Source organism: Balearica regulorum, chromosome Z (genome assembly GCF_011004875.1).
Source record: "Balearica regulorum gibbericeps isolate bBalReg1 chromosome Z, bBalReg1.pri, whole genome shotgun sequence".
In the NCBI taxonomy this organism is placed as follows: domain Eukaryota; kingdom Metazoa; phylum Chordata; class Aves; order Gruiformes; family Gruidae; genus Balearica; species Balearica regulorum.
Window position 1 is genome coordinate 61,215,994 of NC_046220.1, and position 16,270 is coordinate 61,232,263.

At 41.6% G+C, this 16,270-nt stretch overlaps 1 protein-coding gene across 4 annotated transcripts in view; it reads right to left on the bottom strand.

Moving 5' to 3' along the window:
- LHFPL2 (LHFPL tetraspan subfamily member 2) overlaps window positions 1-10,168 on the bottom strand; it is a 131,799-nt gene extending 121,631 nt beyond the window's left edge. Inside the window, exon 1 of one of the 4 annotated variants that reach the window (XM_075740563.1) lies at window positions 10,029-10,168. The gene's annotated coding sequence lies outside the window, so the exon portion shown is untranslated. The remainder of the gene's footprint in view (window positions 1-10,028) is intronic. The other 3 variants (XM_075740557.1, XM_075740556.1, XM_075740559.1) reach the window with 3 other exon arrangements.
- Between the last annotated feature and the right edge of the window lie 6,102 nt (window positions 10,169-16,270).

The window sequence follows — 16,270 nt, forward strand, 5'->3', positions numbered from 1 at the left end:
CAAGCTGAAGAAGGACGAACAATACCTGGTCTGGCATTGTCAGAGTCATAGAGAGATGAACAATATCTGACAGAGCAGAAAACTTACTAATACAAAGTTAACATCAAGGTATATTTACAAGAGATGTTTGCATTTGCAAGAGATGTGTGGTTATGGGTTTTTGATCTGCTAGTGAGTGCCATAAGGTGTACCATTGAATGAACACTAAATCAATCCAGTAAATCAGTGTCTGTAGAATAATAAGTAACACTCTCTCTATACTGCTCTGTCCCCATCAGAGATCTAAGAGCTTTCAGTTTTTTCTCTAACTCTGCAGGGAATCTCACCCATTTTGTGTTCATGTCAGCAGCTAAAATGTATTTAGTGTAGAAGGGAGAAGGGCAGAGAAACGAAAAACTTCCATATTAAATACAATTTCACACACACGTAGGAGAAAATAAATCAGAAAAACCAAGTTAGGATTACAGACATAGCTGCTTAGATTCCTTAAATGAGACAATATGTATTATCTCATCTGGCAGTTTAGCATGACTGAAATGAAACATAATTTGTAGTTGACGCCAACTGGCAGAAGACAGACAAATGTTCATAGTAATTTTTGTGTTTTGTTAAAAATGTACTTCTGTCTTAAATTATACGGAAAATGAATAGGAGGCTTTCGGTCTACAAAGTACAAGATTTGCAGATGCTACCCTGAGCTGCTAACTCACAGAAAAATGTGTCTTGAGTTTTTACAATTTAAAAAGACAAATCTAAAATTATGCCAGGTCAAATCTTCTACCCAGTACTCCCCATTTCCAAGAGCAGCCAAAAGCAGATGTCTGGCAAAGCAGATAAGAATAGCGTAAGCATTTAGTCATATTTTCCCCAAATACTCTCCAGTCTCCAATAACTTGGAGCTCAGGGACTTTCAAAGCCAAAGGTCACACTTATGTATTTAATAGTCCCCTACAGACTTTTTCTTCCATTCATTTTGTCCAGTCTCCCTTTGAATTGGTATAAATTTTCAGTATCCACCACATCCTGTGGAGTTACACAACTTAATGATATGTGCATGAAACAAATCTCTTTTTGCTGTTCCGAACCCAACACCTGCTAGTTTAATTTCCATGCTCATTAGTTCTTGTACTGGGAGAGACAATGAACAACTGATCCCTATCACCCTCGCCATGCTGTTCATGTTTTTATAAAACTATCATCGCATCCCCAGTTGTCTCTTTTCCTCACCAACTTAACTGTTCATTGTGTGGAAGGTGTTACGCATCTCCGATCATCCTTGCAGTGAACAGAAAAAAAATACACACTTAAGTCTTACTACTATGGCCTTGCCTTCCCTGAATGTTCTTTTCATTGCCCAATAATCTGTTGGCCTTACAGACTCTCTGTAGCAGACTTCCTGCTCCTCAACTTATTCCTCATTCTTTTCTAATCTGCGTTCTTACGGTTATTTAATTCTGCCAGAGTTTGATCTTTCTGTTTTCCTCTTTCAAACACAACTTGTACCTTTTTAACTACAGCCACTAACCCCTAAAAGTGCATTTTGCAACAGGCTTTGATTATACAATAAACTAGTATTAATATTACAAAAATAGACAAGAATGGAGGCCAAGAGTTCCTTGTGAAAATATTTACCTCCATCACCTGCAAATTAATGGAAAGACTTGAGGACAAAGGAGGTTTCCCTCTCTGCATTAGTATCAGCATGAACTGCTTTCCCCAGTCCACAGGACTACCAGGAGTCTGGTGCATTTTTCCTTCCACAGATTCTTCAATACACATGACTAATTTTAATCACTTGCATGACAAGGAAAATTGTCCTAAAACTTTGTCTCTCCTCTACATTGCCTTCCCTGAAAAGGATCATTACAAGCAGAAAAAAAGACAATTAAAAATGTCTTCCATTTTTTAGGTAAGATTTCCAAAGAATATTTGTTTCATGATGTTACATGATCTGTATCATGTAATAAAGTAAGTTGTTCTATCACCAGACAATGTTAATCTAGAAAAGGTAGCATATTTATTGGAGGAAAGGATGAGAATTCAAAATGGTGAACTGGAAGAATGACCTGAAAAAAGTATCATCTTCAGTAAGAAGATGTGCAAGATACTACAGTTAGGCAGAAATAACCAGCTATAAAACGATCAGTGAGAACAGTGTCTTAGAACATGTAGCCTTGGATGAGGAAGATCTGGTGGATCACTGAAAAAGATCATGAAAAAAGAGTCATAGTACTGCAAAAAAGACATGCATCATGTCAGCAAGTGTGAAAAGGATCCCATTCCATTTTATTCAACATCATTAAAACCTCAAGTGGAACACAGGCAGTGGAAGTTGGACATAACAAAACAGATGTGAAGTAATGGAAGATAACCCAAAGAAAAACAACAAAAGTAACCAGTGTACAGAAAAGAGCACCTGTGAGGTCAAAAGAATTGAGCTTAATGAAACAGCAGGATATGATAGTTAGGAAGAAACATAGTAAAACACATTGTAAGAAGAGTAGCAATTATTTGCATTGTCCAAGACAAAGGAAGGATGAGCAGTCACAGTGTTAGACTGCAACAAGCAAGGTGTGAATTGGATAACAAGAAAATAAAATTTTTTCATGGTATGATAATGTAAGGGAGTCACAGATGACGGATATGGATGATCCTAATCTGAGGCAGATAAATGGACTAGATAACTTCATAAGGCCTCTTCCAGACCTGTCTTTTAATGATCTTTTCCTCGTGACCTGAGGAAGACTCTCTTCAGCAATTAAAAAAAAAGGCGGGGGGGGGGGGAGGGCTAAAGGGCTGCCTTGGAAAAAATGAGGTTACAAACAATCTGCTTACACATATACTATTTATCCAGACCCTTGCCCTGCTCAACTCCAAGAAGCCTGTGGAAAGAAAGGAAGACTAACAGCCAAGAGCTGGATAAATTGTGCTGAAAGCGTGGAGTTCTATTCTCTGAGCTTCCCCAGACATTCTTTAAATGTGGCTTGGAAGCAGATACATACTAGGCAGAGTACAGGGCATACACGTGTGCAAAACTCCTAACGCACCCTGAAAGCAACAGATTGCACATCTACTGTGCAATGCATGCAATGTGCAACAGAAAAACTAGGTAAACTCTGCTGATATGGGCATGTCACGCACCAATGAATTCAATGAATTAGAACATTCCTAAGGATCTGTTTTAGACTGGATTTTCACTGCTTCACGTTCACATGTCCCACTCTTGCACTGAGCAAGCTCAAGAAAGGCTGGATATTTCTGTACTCCAAATTTGGCTGCGATGAAAGGCAAACTCTAATTCAAGCTGTCAGGGCTGTCATGGAATGCGGTCTGGGTCACTTAGACATAAAGATTGGTTGAAGGTAATTACACTGATTTTATGCAGTCATGATCATGACTAATGATTGAATAAACATGTGTGTGCAACACAAAATTCATGCACATTTCTGCAAACTGGATACCTCTGCTAAATTATCTAGCATCTCAGCAGATCAATCAACTGGCCGGTCTGTGGAAAATCTTGCACGCCAGCTGTCATGTACTATGTCTGTTAGCAGCTTAAAGAAATCCTAAAACAGAAAGAAAAATGAGATCTTTTTAACTCTTGAAAGGTAAACCATACCAAAGCAACACTATCCTGAGAAAAATCAATGCAGAGAGAGAAGGAGAGAAGACATAACATGGCATGAAACTTTCTATTGAGCATAAAACTGTAATTTCATTATCATGCCAAACATGGCCCACCACTTAATGTTGAACTCATGAGTTACAACCAATCAGACTTGCCTGTGCAGAATGATGCTCAGGTTTTATCAGGTGTCTGTTCTGAAATAAAGTTACAATTGCTAAAATTGTCACAATGACTACATACACTCACTGCCTTATTTTGTGAAATGAGTTCCATACAAGGCTGAGAGTGCAATACTATTTGCATGAGATACCCACCACAGTTTATATTACAAGCACAATTCAATACATCCTATTCATTAGTACTAAATAGTTGTGCAGAAAGATGCTGCTGTTCTTTGCAAACAAAGAACTCTCTTGGTAAAATACAAATCTTGCTTTAGAGAACTCCAGCCATCTGACAAATGGTACTCTTACCTGCAGCTGTTTCTCTTTTGCAGGTACTTTACTGCAGGAACATTAACTATATTTACAGCACTGCACATGTATCACTTATTTAACGTTTCAAGAAAAAAACCCCATCACCCCTATATATGAAAATATTTTTTGTTACAGCTTTCCTTCCACAAAACTACCTTTTGCACAGGACATATCAAAGCAATATGCGCACACTAAGACACAAAAAACCAGCACAAAACCATTAAAATAAAGCTTCTCTTAAATGTATTTGCCAGCATATAAAACCAGTGCATTAGCACCACCACACACTTCCGTGATGAGGTCAGGTTTTGACAAATGAAGTTCAACGAAAACTCTGAAAAACCTCTTTACAATGATCCCAGACATAACCCTTGCAAGCTGCAATTCACTGACCTATGTAAACTGATTTGGCATCCAGATAATCTCTCAGTGAATACTATTGCAAAATCTACAAACACAGATGGCACCAACTGGCACCCTACCTGTAATCTCAACTTAAGATCAAATACAGAGACTGAATTTATCCTCCCACATCACAGGTGATTCTTTCCAAACAGGTTTAAGGGATTATGCCTGGAAGCTGAACCAAGAAAGTTCTGGGACAGCCACCCGAAGTTTCAGCCACCCTAAGAAGCCACACTGCATGAATGAAGCTGGTTTAAAAACTGTACAGCTTTTAATAAACCAATGCAACATTCAGTTCAGACAAGGCTCAGGTTATAATTGCTAAAATTATCACATTGACCATTTCTATTAGCAGTAAATTTAGAAGATTTGTTTTTCTAAGGCGCCGTAACAGAAGAGCCTACTTGGGATCAAAAAGAATCTTGCAAAATGAAAAGGCCAACAATCTACAGTCAAACTTTAAAATAAATACCATTTGTACTATTAAAGCCTATTATACAATTTTATCTACAAAATTTACTGTTATTCATCTGGAACAGAATGACAGCATTAATACTGTGATTGGTGAATTGTAAACAATGCCTGAAAATACACACAATGTATGCAATGTCAGGTGTTAGCAAACGTGAAGGTCAATTAGCGAATCCTAAAGCTAATTCAAACCCAAGACATTTTCACCAGTAAGATGTTGGATGCCATGTATAAAACATGAATCTAACAATAACTCCACAGCCTGTAAGATAAGGCAGTATTAAGACAAAGTACTTTGAAATAGAGCATTGATACCAATGACAAAGGAGGCTGCACAGCTGCTTTGGTAATATTGCTTCATTAATCCTTTCTAAGCACTAGAAACTGTATGAAGCTGAAAATAAAAATATCTGAAAATCAGCTTAAAGTAAGGCTTCCTTGTGTGTCTGGGTTCATTCATTAGTTCTCTCACTGGCTGCAATACAATTATCTGGCTTTCTCCATGACATTTTCCCCCTCTTTTTATAGTGTTTCATTTTCATGGTTTATTATTTAGCTTCCATGCTTTCACCATGGGCCTCAAAGGAAACCCCTACCAACAACATTTAAACCAATATAAATAAGAAATATTTTAAGGAACAAATATCACTGCAGCACTCCACTCATACAGCTATGTCTTAAACATCCTGGATTCTCCTTTGAAGAGCTCACATATAACTTTACTACACAGGTCCAAGCTGAGAAAGATAGTTTGATTATAAGGACCAGAAGACAAGGAAAACTGGAGAAATTAATCTTTAACAACAGACTGTGATTTAGTTTTATTATATTTTTTATTACCTATACTGAATCAGAAACTGTGTCTTATTGATTGTGTGAACAGCATAAAAGTCTCTAGATATTTTCTGCTGTGATTTATTTGTGCTTGGTCATGAAAAAGATAATCGCCCAATTGCTACACGTATTCCCTGAGTTCAGAATTTCAGATATATTCCTGATCCACTCACATAGATTGGGCACATTTGCAGTCAGTTGCTTGCTGTTGCAGCAAATTTGTAATTTAATTATTTTTTCATTGTGGATTTTGTTTTCTTTGGAATTACCTTCCACAAAGTTATCTTCTAGCAAAATTATTCTCTGATTAACTAGTGTTGACATGCTTATCCACGGTTTATGTCTGACCTCCTGAAGTCTAAACATGGGGAGAAACAAAGGCAATTAAAAAAATTTCATATCTCAGATCAGCAGTAAAATATTTTCCAAAATGTATTAACTACTTTCAATAATATAGCAGGACAATTACTGAAACTATTTGCTTTACTTAGAAGACTATTTAAAAATAAAATAACAGAACTGTTGTTTACACAGCTTTCAGAGTATCTGACCATGATTTTAAAATCATATCTGACCCAGTGATTTTAAAAGACAAGTGATAACACTAGTTTTTAATCAGGCCCTACATTCAGCTGACTTCCAGTTCATCTGTATGTAGGACGATGATTTTGGAAGAACATACCCTACTAGTTCCACATTTCCAGGGAAGATTTTAGGCACCATGACCCGGGGGGAAGCCTGTCAATTTTTGTGAAAGCTGGAAAACCACAAGGGAGAAATAATCTAAGTTAAAAGTCTCTGGCATCATTTTAACAGACCTGTCAGTTACAATCGCATCAGCAATTGTCTCTGCATCAAATAAAGGGCTCTGACAGCCAGTAACACCTTCCAGCCGCTCACCACCTCTGCCCTTGTTCCCAAGTGAGTTCAAAATGTTGACACTCCAAATCATTTATCAGCACCTAGGCAGAAAGCAGAGAAATGGGAACTGTTGCGGGGGAAGGGAGGCACCAAAACCAGAGAGGAACGAAGCAAATGGGGAGACACAGAAAGCGCCTGTTGGAAGGGAGGGAGGGAGGGAGGGAGGGAAGGAAGGAAGGAAGGAAGGAAGGAAGGAAGGAAGGAAGGAAGGAAGGAAGGAAGGAAGGAAGGAAGGAAGGAAGGAAGGAAGGAAGGAAGGAAGGAAGGAAGGAAGGAAGGAAGGAAGGAAGGAAGGAAGGAAGGAAGGAAGGAAGGAAGGAAGGAAGGAAGGAAGGAAGGAGGGAAGGAAGGATGGAAGGAAGGAGGGAAGGAAGGAAGGAAGACACAAAACAGCTTCTCTCATTGCCAAAAGCCACCAGCAGTTCAGAAGTTGATCTTTGCTCTCCTCCCCACAGGCTGGATGGTGCAAAAGTTCAGCCAACAAGAGGAGCCATGTGTGCTTGTGCCTGTACACGAATGCACATGTGTGTGTAGGAAGTGAGGAGTTAGGGACAGCAGAGCAGCAATCCTCACACCCACCCCAAGCTTCACCAAACAGCTCTGCAACTCCTGCATGGTGAGGGGGAAGCCCAGCCACTTCAGTGGGGGCTATTCCTACACGAAGAGAGCTTTTCCTTTTCCTCTTGTAACGAGTTAGTTTTTAGAAACTAAGGGTGAAATTCCTAGAAACTGGTTGTTGCCTACAGTAGGTAACCAGAAATCTTACACCAGCTAGGAGCTGCCATCCTGTGTTGAACATGTTCCCTTGTTGTAACCACCTCTTCTGTTTTACTGGGGAGCCCTTGAACTGGTACTGAATGTCTAACAAAGCAGAAGCTTCTGGAAATACAAATTTTGATAAATAGTCATCTTCACATCACTCAGAAAAAAAATTAATCTTCCTTGTCATGTAATTTTTATTTAAACTATAATGTCTACACTGTATGCAAAACAAAACATTGGGATTCTTGCCTGGTGCCAGCTATACAGTCATGTGCAGCCCAACCAGGTTCAGCTGACGCAACAGCATATAGCACTTAATATGTCATTGTCCTACTGTATTTCAGAACACCACAAGCAATTTTCACAGCTACAAGCTAGAACATGAAAAAGGATCACAGCAATTACTAGCTTCCTTTCAGTCTTTGCCAGCAGTATTCCTGATCCAAATTTACCAGCCCAGCACAATCAAGAGTGACTTAGAAGATGTGGAGGAATATGTTTTGATGAAATAGGTAAAAAAAAGGAACTGTAACATTCTTATACAGAAATGCTGCATCCAGTCCCAGGGATTTACACTCTTAAAAGCAAATGACACACTACTGTTACTTGCCTAACATGTGGGTACATCATCACCCAAGCATTTCCCAGAATGCTTAATAAAAACAGATGATTAACTAAAACAAAGATAAAGAGGGCAATTTCCTACATACTGATTAAACCCACTCCATGACCTAGACAGAGAAAACTTGTGAAGAAAGCAGCGATGTGATTAAAGCTGGAGTGGCCGCAACTAGCATATGCAATGAAAATTGAGGAATGGTCCCATGAAACTGTTGGAGACAAAACCCTCTCATTAACAACTGCCTGAACAGAGCAGACTGACAACCTGTCTATATCCTGCATCCTACAATGGGTGGTCATGGAGAAAATACTCAAGGAAGTACCTCTTTGTAGCATGTTTTATTCAGAATAAATTGGAACATTGATTTTAGTGTCACTGACACTTTCTAATAAGCCATTCTTTGTGCATAGTATATATTTAAGCCTCAATGAATTACAGCTCTATAGGGTTTCTGCGACCAAAGCAAACCCCCTGAAAATGACAGGTCTCCTTGAAGGTGTGAGCTTGCACAGCCAGAACCCACTGCAGGACTGGGACGGAGCAGATACTTTCATTAAGGTATCTAATGGTGCCTAGGAATGCTTCCCTAAGAAAGCCAAACCTTTTAATTAACATATATAATATTTTCTTCTAAATGAGGTCAGCTAGAGCTTTTTAATTTTTTTTCAGTTATTCCTAATAACACATCTCTCATCAGGTTGTGCACAATTGCAGCGTCTTGTCTGCTTACTTTTGGCTCTGTGTAAACTTACTGCGATGGAGCAATCCAGCCACTCTGTCACCAGGTACTGGCAGAGCGCGCACTTGTCCGGATGCAGCACTGCCAGCCCATGTTGTTCTACTTTACATTGCTCCAACGCACCCGCAGCTTATGAATTACGGGATCCAGTCTCAACAGTGTGTTACCACCATTCCTTCGGAGCGATGCCTGAACTACCAACAAACCTTCACTAGTAACCTGTGCCATGCATTTCTTGCCCTTTCCTAAAGGACCTTAAGAAACAAAATATCCGCAGTTCCCCGCAAGAACTGAGCCCAGAAAGGCGAGGGGAAGGAAGAACACGCCGTAGGTGGGAAGGCGCCGAGGTGAGTTTTGAACCCTTTCTCCCCCAAGCAGCTCGCTGAGGAGACAAGCGGCTCCCGCCCCGCCTGCCCTGGAGAGGCCGCAGGTGCCGCGGCCGGTAAGTTCAGGCCTGTCTGGGGGCAGCCTTACTCCCGCTCCCTCCCCTCCTCACGCTCCCTGTCCCGCACGAAGCCGCCATGGGACCACCCCGGCAGGCGGGTCCCCCGCCATTCCGCCCGCCCCGGGCTCCCCCGTCCCCGCCCCGCCCTTACGGCGCTTCCCGCAGAAACGGAACAGGAGGGAGCACGGGAGCCCCTGCCGCCCTCCCCGCGGCGACCGACAGCCCGACGGCAACCGCGACCGCTCGGTGCTGCGTACGTGTGCGCGGGGCACCCCCTTCCAGCGCCGCCGAGCCCCCGCCCGGTGCCGGGCGGCGGGAGCCGCATCCCGTCGGGGCTGGCTGCTCCGTGGCACCTCCGCGGTCAAGGGAGGGAAGGAGAGAGAGAGGCAGCCTGGCGGCTCCCGGCGCCCCACCGCCCTCCGGGTCGCGACCTGGTTCCCCGCTCGCTACGGTGCGAGCGGGTGCCCTCCCGTCCCGCCGCGTCCCCGGCGGACACGGGGCGGCTCTCGCCGGCGCCGCAGCCCCGTCCTCGCCGTTACCTCCGCGCCGTGCCCCGTCCCCCCACGGCGGCTTCCCGGCCCCTCCTGCGGCTACAGCCCCAACTCGAGGAGAGCTGCAGCCCGACCGCCGCAAGGGCAATGAATGGAAGCGTTCCGAGCGGTACCCGTCCTCCCTCCCTCCCTCCCCCCCCCCTCACAACTCCAGCGGCGCCGCCGCCTCACCTCTGCCCGGCAGTGGTAGCTCCCCCGCACTGGGTCTCCGCTCCTGCCTCCGGCCCGCGCCCCACCACGCTCGCCCTCCCCCGCTCCCACCGCCACCACGCACCAAGGGAGGAGGAATGGGATCCCGACCCGGCCGCCCCCAGCCAGAGGGAGGGAGGGAGGGAGGGAGCGAGCCGCGGCGAGGGGCGGGGAGGGACGGGACGCGGCCGCCCTGCCTTGCCCAGGGCCGGCCCCTTCACACTGACGTCCCCAGCTCGTACACCGCTGGACGCGACAGGGTGCCCGTGGCGGAGCGGGGCCGGGCGGGAGACGAGCGAGGGGCGGGAGGCCCGGTCTAGCCCGTTCGGAGCCCCGCCGGCAGCAGCCGCGGCGGGGCGGGTACTCGGCACCTCGGCCACGGTGTGCTCCCCGGCCAGTGTCACAGCTGTCCCAGCGGGCTGGCCAAAGCGGAGAAACGGGTCTCCGGAAACGGTCCAAACAAACGTTGACCCACCATCCTGGCGGGTTAAACAGCCAACGGTCTTTTATCTGCCTCCGCCAACGGACCTGGCTAAGAGCTGGCACTGGCCTGCACGGCTGGCAGCGTCCGGCCTGGTGTTAACCGGGGCACAGTTTGTCTGCCCCATCGGACCTAGTGGTGGAGGATGCACTGAATTGAAAGCGGGAATGGTAAACACCAACTCTCCCCATTTCCCAACATTCCACTTAGTCTAGACCTGAAAAAATGCAGTTAATACGTATACAACTTACATTGCTAGAAAATGTCTCAAAAATTGTTTGCAAAGCTGCTGTTTTCAAACCTTTCCCCCTCAGAAGAAATAATTTCCCACTAGTATCCCTTTAAAATCCCAGAAAACACTTCCAGTTTCAAAGCAGCACTCTGATGACCCAGGCTTTTCAAGAATTTTTGTAATTTTTGAAGTGTCTTAAGCTGTCTAATGCTAAGCACATATGTGTCTACTAGCAGTGATACTCATTTAAAGCATCTGCAGAGAAAATTATGGATTAGTCTCGGACATGTCTCTGCATGCCTCTCCTATTCCCTGCTGTTGTACACTCATGTAATACTCTGATCGTTGCAATTGGATGACAGGTGTCTAACTTCATACAGCCCTTCTCAATGTCAGCTTCACTTGCTAGATTGGAACTGGCTGTTGCAATAGATAAAACCAGCCACTAAATGGGTAAATACAATGAATCACTCTGGGTATCTCAGAGACATAAATGAACTGTTACACCAATGGAAATATTGATTTGCCACAGCTAAAGTTATCCTCCTCCTGGGAAAGAGTAAGGAGTTCTCTTTTCATAGCTATCAGAGCACTATCTGTTACGAACACTGCATTTACTTGAAGCTATGGTTTTGAGCTGAATTACTCTTTCACTCTGACGATACAGAGGGATTAATGCAGGCTGGCCCTGCTGACTGCTTTGGACTCCAAAGTCTTCAACGGTGCAAGGGCACGCTCCATCTGACTGGCTCCAGTTGCTGGATCTGTGCCTTTTTAATTAGTGTCTGCTGCTCAGAAAACCAAAAGTCGGTTAATGTTTTCCTAAGTGTGTAGGTTTAGGATGAAGAAACAAGCACAAAACCCCAAGAATTATGTTCCTGTGGTAGAAACATTAAAAACATACACAGGTATTTACACTTACTGAAAACAGAGCATTTGCTTTCGTGTCTGATTATTGTCCAAACTTGTATCCTTATGTTACTTTTTGCCTTTCTTTCTGGACAAGTCATCAAATGAATATTCTAAAAAGTTTTATTAGAGACATTTTTGTTTGTTCCCATTAAAGACTCTGAAAATTCGGTTTCTACAAAATAAGGGTGTCTGTAAAGCTGAACTCTCTGTGACCTCTGAGAGCAGCTACTTTAACATACAATAGGAGACAACTCAATAGGCCTGTCCAAAAATAAACATCTCTTTAAAGAATATTTTAACTCTAGAGACTTCACACAAATAGAGCAGTCACAATGTTACTTGATAATACAAAATTAACATAATAAAAATGTTAATTTTCAGAAAGCTATAATACCTTTTGCATTCCAGTTTTTGAGTGCACTTTGCACTAGTCTCCATAATAGATGGCTCTACTACTTTGGCTCAGAGTTTTCCCAAAACAGATAAATGCACCATGCCATTTCAAAAGGATGTGTTAGAACCATGATAGTCCATCAATAACATGAAAGCAGAAAGTATAAAACCTACATTGCAAATATTCTTGTAGCAAAGATCAGTTTTATCACTCATCATCTATTAACTCCTAAAAAGATAAAGTGCCTATTGATTTAATAAAGCTTACTTAGAATGAAAGGAAATAATTATTAATGCATCCCTGCTATATAAATTTATGAACTTTGCTTCTAAACATAGACACTCATATGTGTCCAAATCACATATAAGTCTCACTGCAATTAACAGATGGGATAAGGAGTGATGTTGTGATGGTTGCTGTGGTAGTGGATCCAGTGGCAGCAGCAGCCTCTTCTTCCTCCTCCATTAATTGTTTAAAAATTGTTTGCTATTTAAAAATACACAGCAGGAACAGTTGCACAGTCCTGCTATCAGTTAGCACTTACGTGCAGGCTTAGCAATTGGATAAAATAATTACTAATGGGAATGATGATACTGGGTAATAAGAAAATGAAGAGAGAACACTATGATAAAGTTATTAAGAAACTGATTACAGACTCACAGTATCACATGTAATACAAGGGGCAACCATGGCTTAGAACATTTTAATTTGGGCTGTGAGATAGTCCAACCCCATTGGATGCTGTCTGGTCCTCAGCACAGGTTGTTAGTTACTTCTTACCATACTACCCTGGATGCAGAAAATTGTGTGGCAAGCTCGGTGCATCAGGTTGTGGGACTGAATGTGTCTGCAGGTTAGAAAAACAGTCACGAGCAGGCAGTTTTCACTAGGAGGTAGAAAGCAGCGTTCTAAAATCCTCTGATTTGGCCCTGAAGGCCAAGGATCAGGACACAGACAGATCTAAGAATAGCATATAATTTTCTTAATTTGAAATGCTTATTTATTCAGAATTGGTGTGAGGAACTTGTTATTTCCTTCTATTGAAGTAGCAAGGTTTTAATGCTAAGTAATTACAATATTGGCTTTGATGTGCAGTTCTAAACATTTTTATTTTGATTATCTGAAACCCAACTGCACAAACAAGTAACTCATCATCAGAACTTAGCACATATGCACTATCCAAACAGGAAACAGAGACGTCAAACAAGCACACTTTGGATTAAGTAATAAATGAGATGGAAAAGATGATTTTCCTCTTGCTCATAGATCTTCCCATGTATTAACTTCGTGGCCATTCATTTGTTTAGACAGTTTTCCTCCCTAAACATTGGTTTATTTATAACCCCAGATAGTAGTACCTAACATGATTTTGATTGATCTATTTAAATTCTCCATGGACTGTTAGAATGAAGGATTTTTTTACCCTGAAATTTCCTGAAGTTCACCTGAACAAATACAGCCTTGGATGTGGCCCAAAAAATGTTCTGTGAAGGTTAGAAGAATAGAATATAGACAGGGCAGACAAAACAGAATAGCAGAAAGTACAACCAAAGAGGCTACGACATCCACATAACTAGCAAATAACATATAGGTTGGAAAGCAGCACAGACACTGTTTGGCTCAAAATGAAGCTCTCAGTCTGTGAATAGTCACTGGAAACTATTAAAAATATTGGAGAAGATACAAAAATGTCTATATGGTGCCTACAGAAAGCTAAAAATGAACAAAGGGAATATCATGTATGCATACTGCAATTAGAAGAAGTAGTTAGACTAAACAGCAAGTCAATCTCAACTTTATAAGCTTCAGATATATTCAAATTAGATTTGTTCCCTGATTGTATTTACATTCCTGCGTGTTTTTTTTAAGTGGCTGCTGTTCCAAAACCACCTCACTGTGGAAGATTGGAATAAATTTCAATATTCTATTGAAATGAATGGTCTGACTATAGAAACAAGCAGGGAAGAATTTTATTGGAGAAAATAACGTTGGAAAACCGATGTTAAAATTGGAACTTGCCCTAAGCACTCCAGTGAAAATGGAAACAGAGGAGTTAGGGAGACAGAAAATAGTGGGAAATATACAAAAGAGAGGACTCAACTCTGGAAGAGCTGAGAAGTCAGAGAGAATTGAGTGAGGGCATGGGTGTTATTTTATTGTGGTTTGTTTGTTCTTCTACCCCAAAGAAAAGCAAGTAAAACATCAGCTGAGATAGATCTCCAAGAAAATGTATCTTTCTCATGTAATGCTTGTTTTTGTTTACAGCCTCAGAAATCTCAGTTCCTGTAAGCACTTGGTTATGACATTTAATTTTTTGGTAGTTCATTCCTCTAGTGTCAACCAGCATGTGGTGTTACAGAAAAGAATCTGATCCCTCTACTCTATAACCAGTGACAGTAGGTGAAGGAGAAAAAAAAAAAAAAGTACATTTGAAAAATGGAGAAACCCATCTGTTACAATTTGTTTTACCATTGCTTGTAGGAACCTTGGTCACGGATCAGATTCACACTGTACTATAAACACAGAGTAGAATGAGGGCGTCCTGGCCAGAAACATCTTACACTCAAAGCAAATCAGGCAAAAACAAAAACCCCAATGCCTAGACCCAGACAAGCAGGAGGATGCTGAGAACTAAACAACAACCACTGATTGGCATTTTTGGCGAAAGTATCACTTTTTTAAAAATAAAAAAAAGGCTCCAACTCAATCATCATGGATTGTTTGTAATATAATGGACATTTTGATAGCAAATGAGAGATGAGAAAAGGCTGTGGTTATGCTGAAAAGGACATTCAAAATTAGCACCTTACATTGTAGATAGTAAAAGGGTGCAGCAGCACCCTGAGTGGATAACAGCAGTACCATATTGAATCTATCAAGTTCAGAGAAAAGGAATTTTATAGTTCAGACCCAAAATAAAGTTTATGTGAGAGTTTTAGCCATGGATAGACAGAAACCATACTATTTTGAAGTTATTATGTACAGAATGAATGTACAATATCTAGACTATCTGCATGTGAGGACCTAGGGAAAGATCAGTGCTGAGTGGCAGAAAGTATGTAGATGTTGCCTGCAGGGAGAAAGGAAATGAGAGGAAGGTTTGGAAGGAAAGGCTGGGAGTTGTCTTATCCATACTGAATTTGAACTGATGGTTTAATTCCAAAATATCCAGAGAGATATCTTGAGATTTTTATCTCTACAGGAGAGGGAAGTCTAGGGTGACTTAGAAAAGTTAGTTTAATAGCGTGCAGATTATTTTGATACTAGGAACAAGTAAAGGGGACAAAGGACAGAGCTGCTTAGAGCTTCCGTGGGAAAGTGATGAAGAAAACACTCTTCCAGACATGCAGACCAATGCAAGGCAGCAGTATGCATTCATCAAAACAAAAAACAATTTGCAAAAATAAGGTCAGTTAAAACAGTGTCTCATAGATTGAAACCTTTAAAAAGAAGGCAACATGAGAAGAGATAAAGGCCATTGGTGGGTGTCAAGAGATCTCTGTTGACCCTGGCTGAGTATTCTGAGGTCTCACGTTCCAGCTCTGAACCAAATTCAGTGTTTTGGGGACAGTAATTGTTAAACTAATTTGGGACTCAGCCAGTGTGGTACAAGCAGGAATCCCACCACTGTATTTTAAGAAGGCTGTAATTGAATGCAGACACTCAGGCTCACTGAAGGGATCCAGATTTATCACTGTGTCTAATCTGTATTTTTGAAACACATATTATTGTAAGTAGTATGAAAAAAAGCTGTCTGGCCAAATAAATGTTGCCTGACAACAGCAGTAACAGCTGTTTTATTTCCTTTCCCATAATTTGGGGCTCTAAGATAGAGAATATTTTTAACTGCGCTTTGAGGCAGTAATTCATCGGAATTTAAATTAGCGGTATCCTTTCTACTGACAAACTGAGACATCCATTAGGTATAAATAATTAAAGAGGCGTGTTTAAATATGACATTCATCTATTGAAATTCCCACATTAATACCCAACTATGCTAATCTATTTCTGTTCTAATGTCTTAAAATATCTTTTTATATCCTAAGGACTGCTAAGAGAAAACATATACAGTCAAGTGATTTAATGATCTTGAGTGGGATACTATGCATATCATATTTGAAATTACTCTTATCAACTCATATATCCAGTTGAAAAAGCAACTCCTATTTGTTCTTCAACTACTAGCTTATTTATCACAAATGAGG